Genomic DNA, 10,384 nt, shown 5'->3' with positions numbered 1-10,384 from the left:
TCACAAGAAAAAAAAATTTGTAACTCTGTGTGGTGATGGATATTAACTAGTTAATTGCAGTGATCATTTTGCAATAGATACATATATATGATCATTACATTTACATCTAAAACTAATTTAATATTATATGTCAATTATACCTTAATTTTTTAACAAACAGAAAAAGACCTATCACTCAAGGAAGGCTTTGTTTGTCTTTTCTAGATGCCTGTGATGGGGTTTGACTGAGCCTGGTGGTGATAAGTGAACCTCATTAATGAAAAGGAACCTCTCTGGCCCATTTTCCTTTAAGAACCCCCTTCATTATTGCTCTAATTCTGAGAATACCCATAAAGTTAGTAAAAGATAAGCAGGCACAGGCTGTTTTGAACATTTGCCTGGTCAGATAGGCTGGACTTGAGCCCAATTGTGTGCTAGTTTCCAGGTTTCCACCCCTCCCCACCCTTAGCCTTTCTATGTGCAGGGCCTCTCTCATTTCCTCCTCTGGTTTCCAGCGCCTTCCCTACTTTCACTTTGTTATGGTACACTTAAGAAAGACCTTAACAGCCTGATTAGTGTGAGTTTAAACCACACTTCCTAGGGGTTCAAATGGTCTCCAAGGAGGATACTTGTATGTAAGTGTTATTTGTCGGGGTGGAGTAAAAGGCATCCCCTTGTCAAGCAATTTCAAGCATCAGAAAGTTGACAGGGACAGATCATATGTTTAGAGTAAGTTGTAAGACATAAGGTGTAAGGTAGATATTCTCATCATTTTTGAACCCAGTTTCCTGCACTGCTTTGTATTCTGTGTGACCCTACCAACCAAAAAGATTCTGACTAGACTTATACAGACTCATGAGGTATAGGTATATTAAGTATCATTTTTCAAACTCCACATGCTTCCCAGAATCCTTATGAACTTTACCCCTCCTCTCTGCCCCAAAGCCCTGTTGAACATAACTGACTTTAGGCCTGCTGATGGTATATGAGTCTGCCTTTTTCTGGAGAGAATTAGAAAAGACTCTGACATCCCTCTGGCAGATTTTCTGCCTTCTAAAAACACACACACAGTCATAATTCCCAGTACCTTTACTAAATTGTACTGCTTTCACCAATTCCCAAATTTTGAGAGCCAAACTTAAGAAATGTATTGGGTTGGCCAAAAGGTTCGTTCGGGTTTTTCATAAGATGGTATGAAAAACCTGAACGAAAATTTTGGCCAACCCATTATTATTCAAGTGACTGAGCTCTTGTTATTTTCTGCTAGATACAGAAACTCAGGATAATTATGAACTGTGTTGCCAAACAGATATGTTTGCCTTGGCAAACTTCTGCCAATTTATCAGAAATTCTAATGGGGGTGGTCATGGGGTGATAGTAATGAGATTAGCAAAGAAGTGGAATTTTTGAGATTTTTACTCAATTTTTGTCCTAGAGTTTGCATTTTAAACTTTTAGGATTTTGGAGGCAAATATTTACATGAATCATTAAAATAATTGTTTTTTAAAGCTAATGTAGACTAAATATCTAATTCAATTTGGTGTTGCTAATTTGTTTTTTCTTTAACTGAAGTAATTTTTTTTTTATTGGAGTAGAGTTGCTTACAGTGTTGTGTTAGTTTCTGCTGTACAGCAAAGTGAATCAGTTATACACGTATATATATCCCCTCCTTTTTGGATTTCCTTCCCATTTAAGTCACCACAGAGCAATGGGTAGAGTTCCCTGTGCTATACAGTAGGTTCTTGTTAGTTATCTATTTTATACATAGTAGTGTATATATGTCAATCCCAATCTCCCAGTTCATCCCACCCCCCGCCCTGTCCCCCCTTGGTGTCCATACATTGATTATCTATGTCTGTGTCTCTATTTCTGCTTTGCAAGTAGGTTCATCTGTACCATTTTTCTAGATTCTACATATATGTATTAATATATGATATTTATTTTTCTCTTTCTGACTTATTTCACTCTCTATGACAGACTCTAGGTCCATCCACGTCTCTGCAAATGGCACAATTTTGTTCCTTCTTATGGCTGAGTAATATTCCATTGTATATATGTACCACATCTTCTTTAGCCATTCATCTGTCGATGGGCATTTAGGTTGCTTCCATGTCCTGGCTATTGTAAATAGTGCTAAAATGAACATTGGGGTGCATGTGTCTTTTTGAATTATGGTTTTCTCTGGGTATATGCCCAGTAGTGGGATTGCTGGGTCACATGGTAATTCTGTTTTTAGTTGTTTAAGAAACCTCCATATTGTTCTCCATAGTGGCTGTATCAACTTACATTCCCACCAACACTGCAAGAGGGTTCCCTTTTCTCCACACCCTCTCCAGCATTTATTGTTTGTAGATTTTTTTGATGATGGTCATTCCGACCAGTATGAAGTGATACCTCATTGTAGTTTTGATTTGCTTTTCTGTAATAATTAGTGATGTTGAGTATCTTTTCATGTGTTTGTTGGCCATCTGTATGTCTTCTTTGGAGAAATGTCTATTAGGTGTTCTGCCCATTTTTTGGTTAGGTTGTTTATTTTTTTTGATGTTGAGCTGCATGAGCTGTTTGTATATTTTGGAGATTAATCTCTTGTCAGTTGCTTCATTTGCAAATATTTTCTCCCATTCTGAGGGTTGTCTTTTCAACTTGTTTATGGTTTCCTTTGCTCTGCAAAAGCTTATAAGTTTAATTTGGTCCCATTTGTTTATTTTTGTTTTTATTTTCATTACTCTAGGAGTGGGTCAAAAAAAGATCTTGCTGTGATTTATGTAACTAAAGTAATTTTAAAATTAGTTTTTCATGGAGGTGTAGATACCACCCAAATATTCCAGAAAAATTTTATTAAATAGAGAAAGCCATGGTGCCTGCCCTTATGTCTTTTATGTTCTGCCTTTAGCCCCTCTGTAATTCTTTCCTATAGTAATATGTATGTGATATCTGGAGTTACAGCAACCATTTTGCAACCAAGATTAAGAATGTCCCATGAAAAGGTTTGCACAGCAGTAAGATTGAAGGAGCCTGGGTCCTGGTTACATCCTTGAGCAGATGCACTAGCCCTGGGCTGCCTACCTTTGGAGTTGTTATTATATGAGAAAAAACTAATTAAGGTACTGGTTGTCAGGTTTTCTTTTACTTGCAGCTTAAGTCTTTCTAATACTCTAATTCTTCCTTGTTCGTTCAGATGCCCACCCTGGAACAAATCCACAATGGCTGGGGTAGGAGATGGGATCATGTTAGAACACAGGGGACCTCCCCCTATAATTAGTGTTGGAGAGAATGAGTGGTGAGTGTGGGATGTCATTTCTAGAAAAAGGGAAATATGGAAAGCAAACAATAGCATAATGCCCGATTTAGAGAGAAATTTTTGAAGATTATCCCAGGTATTAAGCCTGTGGATCTAAGATTAACAAAAATATGAAATTCAGAAAGAAGAACTAGCAAGTATAGGGGGGACAGGAGGTAATCACTTTGATCCAGACAGTTGTTAAAAGAGTTGTTTCCACCAGTTTAGCCAAAGCTCTCCAGAAGTCCATTTGCCTGGATACAGCAGTTTCCTGGCCACCCACCCCTTCACTATACAATGCTGTCAACATCCATTCTAGGAGGCTTAAGAATATCATGGGTCAACTGAAAGGTGTGGGGGGGGAATCATTTGGGAAAACGTTAGGGACAAAGTGTTGGGATATATGCAGGTGTCCCTTCTGTTAGGCAATCAAGGAACAATGGGCATTGGGCTGCTGTTGAGTAATCCTCACCAGACAGAAATAAGAATGACATTTAACATTGCTGCTGGGTACCTGCCTCCATGATGATTTCGTGACACTTGCAACCAATGGTATTTGCAGAAGAGATGCAAAGCTGCTCCCGTTCATGTCATGGAGAATTCATCTCATTTGGTGGACTAGAATAGTCTCCTGGAAAATACACATTTAAAACCTTTTAACTTAAACCCATATCAACATCTTACTAAGCTTAGGAGTCGAGAATTGGTTTCCTTTGTTCTCTAGAACTAGAGTGACATTTTCTCCGATGTCTAACTGTTTAGCTAGGACCAGAACTTGCTTCTAGAAGTGATGGTGTTGAATGAATGCAGAGGGAGGGGAAGCACATTTAAAATACTCTCTCTTATTGCAGACACATTGAATTTAAGATGCTGGTGGGCTGTGTAAATCACAATGTGGGTCCAGACAGGGGTAAGGACTGGAAGGGTAGGTTTGTGAGATACCCACAGCTGGAATGATGAAAAGTTCACAGAAGAACTTTTAGAACAAAAGGATAAAGGGTTCAAAGTCCGAAGACAGAGCACAAGACACATTTAATGACAAAAGAAACAAGAAGTCTTGGGACCTTTGGTGCTATGTCCCAGAGGCATGGGGTGGGGGGCATCAAGGAGGAGAGTATGGCCAGTGGACAGAAAGCTGCACTTTCTGATCAGAGAACTTAAGTGCTGAGTACCAGATACTAGAAATTATGAAGTCACCGGATGCCTTTGAGACAAAAGCTTCAGAGAACCAGATGAGGTGGCAGGTAATTTAAAAGAATATATAGAGCAATAGTAGCTCAGGGTGGGCAGTTACAAGATTGATCTTTTGTCTGAGTTGGAAGACTTGAGCATGTTTTTGTTTTTTGTTTGTTTGTTTGTTTGTTTTTTGCTGAGAGGGGTGAGGCAACAGAGAGAACTAAAAATGCAAGAACGTGCACCACTAGGAGACCCCGTGACCAGACCCAAGTTTTCATTCCTTTGCTCTTTTTCCCAAATTGAACCATTCAGCCTCCATTCAGAGAGCACAAAGGTCAAGGGGAATGGGAATGAGGATTGGGGGAAAGGATTAAACACTTTTGGTCCTGGGCTTCCCTGGTGGCGCAGTGGTTAAGAATCCGCCTGCCAATGCAGGGGACACGGGTTTGAGCCCTGATCCGGGAAGATCCCACATGCCGCGGAGCAAGTAAGCCCGTGCGCTACAACTACTGAGCCCACACACCACAACTACTGAAGCCTGCGTGCCTAGAGCCCATGCTCCGCAACAAGAGAAGCCACCGCAATGGCAAGCCTGCACACAAGAGTAGCTCGCGCTCGCCGCAACTAGAGAAAGCCCATGTGCAGCAACGAAGACCCAACGCAGCCAAAAATAAGTAAATAAATAAATTTATAAAACAAAACAAAACAAAACACTTTTGGTCCTGATATATGTACCTTCAAGGGACCAGGCTTTCTTGCTCCAAATAGTTGGTCCTACCCTCACCCTCATTCTAACCAGTTCCCAGGCAGCCTTAATGTCCTAGCCTCAGCTGTAACCAAAGGGTTATGAGAACTTTGTGGGGTAACTATTCTTGGTCAAACTGAGTCCTGGTCATTCATTCTTCCTACAGACACTTATTTATCACTTTCTAGGTGCTATGTTCAAAACAACCCCATAGAAGACGTAACCACTCTTATTACCCTCACATGACGAATCAGGAAACCGAAGTTTAGGTTTAGACAGTGACCAAGTGCAGACCTTGTTTCTAATGCTGTCTTGACATTACTCCACTGTTCTTCATCTGACCCAGAGTCGCTGTCCACTACAACAATGAAACCAGTATCTTCTAAACACCTGCACCTTATTAGGAACTTCAGAGTACGCAAAGGAGCTAATACCCTTCTCCCGCCCTCCTAGAAAGAGATTCCATTTGAGCCACCAGATAACCTCTTTAAATGAAATACCACACAGGCAGTCCCCATTCTGCATGGTACTTTGGGATCATAAAAATGACCATGCACACAGAAGCCAGAAAACCCAATCTTAATAATCAATGTGAAAAAAAACTGATTGTTTTGTGATCTTTAAAACTGTTTTGTCAAAACATTAAAGACTGGGTTTCCCTGGTGGCGCAGTGGTTGAGAATCTGCCTGCCAGTGCAGGGGACACGGGTTCGAGCCCTGGTCTGGGAAGATCCCACATGCTGCGGAGCAGCTGGGCCCGTGAGCCACAACTACTGAGCCTGCGCATCTGGAGCCTGTGCTCGCAACAAGAGAGGCCGCGATAGTCAGAGGCCCGCGCACCGCGATGAAGTGTGGCCCCCACTTGCTGCAACTAGAGAAAGCCCTCGCACAGAAACGAAGACCCAACACAGCCATAAATAAATAAATAAATAAATAAAATTTTAAAAACAAACAAAAAAAAACATTAAAGATCTAGTTACTGTAAGTTATAAATGAAAAAATATCAAAACTAGTATTTATTTAGTACAATGCAATTTAAAGCATTAGAAACATTCAGAAGTAAAGTGTTTTATTTCTTTGCACTTATCAAGAATAGTTTCAACAGTGTTTGCCTTTTTTTGTTGTATATCTTTATGATATGGAAAGAGCATTTTTTCTATGCCTTGGTGAATTGTCAGGCTCCTTTCTAAGTTTGGATTAGCTTCCAATATTTTATCCTTTGTGCTTTCAGTGTTGTGAAATATTCCAAGAGTTCCTTTAATGTGAAGGTTTTTTGTTTGTTTATTTGTTTACCAGCATGACTTCCTCTGGGACATCTTTAGCTGGCTTGTCATAACAACTTTCTTCATTTATTTCAATAAGTGAACCTTCACTAAGTTCCTGTGATGCTTAATTTTATGTGTCAACTTGGTTGGGCCATCGTGTCCACATATTTGGTCAAATTTTGAACTGCAATATCAACTTTCACCTCGGTCTCCAGTGTACTGGTTCACTATGCAGATTTTGGACTTGCCAACCTCCATAGTCATGGGAGCCAATTCCTTAAAATAAGTCTCTCACTATGTATATATAAACATATCCTATTGGTTCTGTTTCTCTGGAGAATGCTAACACAGTTCCTCTGGCTAAATATCTGTCTCAAACAGTGGTGTTGATGACATTTCCATGGTCAGCTTTTTCTAATTCTGTTTATATTCAATTAGAATTTCACTTTTTGTCACTTTACTACACTTTCGTCTCTATTGTCCAATTACCTCTTTCAGTTTCATTTTTGTAAAATGTCACATGAGTTTTTTACTGTTAGACAAAGAAGCAACATAGCTACACACTTTGCTCTCGGTATGTAGTGTGTATATGTTAATTCCAACCTTCTAATTTATCCTCCCCACTGCCACATTTTTCCCCTTTGGTAACCATAAGTTTGTTTTCAAAGTCTGTGAGTCTGTTTCCATTTTTTAAGTAAGTTCATTTGTATCATTTTTTTAAAATTCCACATATAAGTGATATAATTGGTATTTGTCTTTCTCTGTCTGACTTAATTCACTTAGTATGATAACCTCTAGGTCCATCCATGTTGCTGCAAATGGCATTATTTCATTCTTTTTTATAGCTGAGTAATATTCCATTGTATATATGTACCACATCTTCTTTATCCATTCCTCTGTCGATGGACATTTAGGTTGCTACAAAAAGCCTTTCAAAAAAAGTAATGTGATTGGTCAGTGAATATCATGTGCACCTGTTATTTATGTAGTGATTTGTGGACTGAAGAGCTAGCACAAAGTTTGTACTTTATTTTTTATTTTTTTTAACATCTTTATTGGAGTATAATTGCTTTACAATGGTGTGTTAGTTTCTGCTTTATAACAAAGTGAATCAGCTATACATATACATATGTCTCCATATCTCCTCCCTCTTGCATCTCCCTCCCAACCTGCCTATCCCACCCCTCTAGGTGGTCACAATGCACCAAGCTGATCTCCCTGTACTATGCGGCTTGCACTTTATCTATCCATCTTTATCTCTATCTACCGTGTGTGTGTGGTAACTGAAATTTGAACTATGTTGTTGGGGAGCTGGTGATATTTAACTAAACCATGGTAACTAACTGAAATTTGTGCATATTGAGGTCATGCAATTCAAGGACTGCCTGTATTTACTTTTGAATTGATTGTCTAGGTCCATAATTAATAAATCTCTACCATGAAGGGCAATAAAGCAAAGAAAACAGGTTCTCAGCTGAATCAGCAGCATCTCCGTAAAAATTCTACCATTTCATTAACTGTCATTCTTGAAATACCTGATACTTGTTTTCTTGCCTATTTTCTGTGAATAACTGGCTGCTTATAGAATCACATAAAGATGTTCAAATATAGAAAGTGGTTTGTGGCAAAGACAACTCTTTGTCCACTGAAAATCCATTCTCCTCTTCTTCCTTTAATTATGGTACTCCAGGTTTTAGTGGGGCATATAACTGCCTCACTGAAGACTACATTTCCACCCTCTCTTGAAGCTTATGGCCAAATACTTGTCTATAGGATGTGAGCAAAACTGTTGTATGCCACTTCTGGGTTTGTCCTTAAAAGGAAGGGCTATGTTCTTCCCTGGTCTTTTCTCCATTGGCTGGGATACAGATGTAAGAGCAGGAAGTGGAGCAGTTATTTTGAGCCCAAAATGGAATCTGTGTTGAGTGTAGATGTCAGAGCTACTACCTCTGGACAGTTATATCAAAGAGAATAAACTTCAATCTTGTTTTAGCCACTACATTTTGGGGTCTTTTTGTTACAGACATTTAACTCTAACCTAAAAAAATCCATGGATGGTTTCCTGTTTGGGAATAAGCTATAGCCTAACACAGTAATACAGGGGATTTATATATATCACACTAAATAGTTAATTGATTCTCCTCCCTTCCAACCCTAACTGAAAGAGGATAAGAAAAAAAACAGAAGGCTCTAAGTATAATCCCCTTCTGAGAGAATAAATTGAGCAGAACCTACTGAAGACAATTAATGATATAATGAAGCCACCACAGATAAGATGAGTAAAATCTGCCACTCCACAACGTGGATTTGATGTTCCACATTTATCAGTTACTGTGCACTAAGGCTATGAGACTCTATTCCTAGTAACCAGACGTGCTGGTATGGAGGCTTCCAATAATTCAATCGAATTCCCGGAACTGCTGAGGTCTGATGAGAGACATTTAGTGGCAATATTTACATAACTTTTGTGACAAAATAAATTTAATGTAGTGTTAATCAGTTAAGTCATTGACGTGGAAATAATTTATCCTGATACAGTTCTTAAAATTTGTACATCATGAAATGTGGCTCTTTTGTAAGGAACTGATAAAAGATCTGATTCATCAACACCAACAAATGTGTAATACTCATGTATATACACTAGAGGGCACTCACCTTCTACTATTTTCTATTTGAGCAACATTTACCATAATGGCTTTCAAACAAGTGTATAGAAGAATGACCTTGGGAATCTTATTTGAAATGTATACACTTAGGTTGTGAAGGAGCCTGTGAATCTGCATTTTAGTAAGAGGCTATAAGGGAGCATGGTTAAGAGGATGGCTCGTGAAGCCTGACTGCCAGCGTTTGAAACCTGGCTTTGCCACTTATGAACTTGGACAATTATTTAACCTCTCTGTGCCTCGGTTTCCTCATCCATCAGATGAAGTTAGAAATAGCACCTACCTCTTAGGATTGTTGTAATGATTAAAAGAGTTAACCTAGAACATACAGCCTAATGTCTGGCAATAAATATGCACTCTATTAATAGAAGTTTTTTTTGTTTTTGTTTTGTTTTGTTTTGTTTTGCTTTGTTTCATTTGGTTGGTTGTTTTGGTTTACCCAAAGAGTTTTATTTGGGCAGACCTGGGGACTGGGAGGGCCTGCACATAAAAGAAGGTGTTGGGCCTCTTGGTGGTGAAGCATGGTTTGTGCTGACAACACAGGACCTGGTGGGGCAGCCGGAAGTTGATCTTGGAGTCATGGAATTGTTTGACTGATGGTGGGGGACACCTGCTGGCTGTGATCTCCTCCATCTTCATGATCTGGATCTAGTGGGCCCAGGCGCGGGGCCGGGCGCCCACATCTTGGTCTGCAGGGATCAGGAGGGGACAGGGTGAATTGTACATCCCCCAAAACCTCCCATCACGTGTGGGGGAGGAGGGCACTTGGGGACCCGGTGGCCACAGCATCTGGTCCCAGCAGGCACTGGCTACCAGGGGTGTAGAGCCTCCAAATTCACTTTGAGAGGCACGACCGCAGCCCCCAAGTGCAACGAGATCCACTTGCTGTTAGCACCTCTGTTTAAACTGCTGCTATATGAAACAGCAGTTCTTGGGGCTAGGGCCTTAGAAGTGTTTAATAAAGATGTTCATTGATTTTGTTTCAAAGAGACTTGAGAACCATGCTTGAGAAACACAGGACCCTTTTTAAAAGAAAAAAGAAGATATTTTCAACATTCTACCCAGCTGGGCTAAGACTTCAGGCTTTAACCCCTGCTACAGTGAAAACAGAATGGCAGGAACCAAAGGTACAGGGTGGAGAATGGAGCAGGATGAAGCTGGTCTTCGTATGTTCTTCCAGACAGTTTGTATTTTATTCAGAAGTCAGTGGAAAGGCAGAAGATGGCATAATCAGATCTATATTTGAGACAGATCACTCTGCCAGTGGAGTGGGGGAT

The 10,384-nt window shown here is 39.8% G+C and overlaps 1 non-coding gene across 1 annotated transcript; it reads right to left on the bottom strand.

Annotated features, from left to right (window-relative positions):
• Positions 1 to 9,923: 9,923 nt before the first annotated feature.
• Positions 9,924 to 10,055, bottom strand: LOC137766857 (small nucleolar RNA SNORA68). Its single transcript, XR_011074391.1, has one exon. It is a non-coding gene; the product is annotated as a small nucleolar RNA SNORA68 (small nucleolar RNA).
• Between the last annotated feature and the right edge of the window lie 329 nt (positions 10,056 to 10,384).

This window comes from Eschrichtius robustus, chromosome 6, assembly GCF_028021215.1.
Source record: "Eschrichtius robustus isolate mEscRob2 chromosome 6, mEscRob2.pri, whole genome shotgun sequence".
NCBI classification, from domain to species: domain Eukaryota; kingdom Metazoa; phylum Chordata; class Mammalia; order Artiodactyla; family Eschrichtiidae; genus Eschrichtius; species Eschrichtius robustus.
The sequence above is the reverse complement of the archived record's forward strand: the minus strand, read 5'-3'. Positions and strand labels throughout refer to the sequence as shown.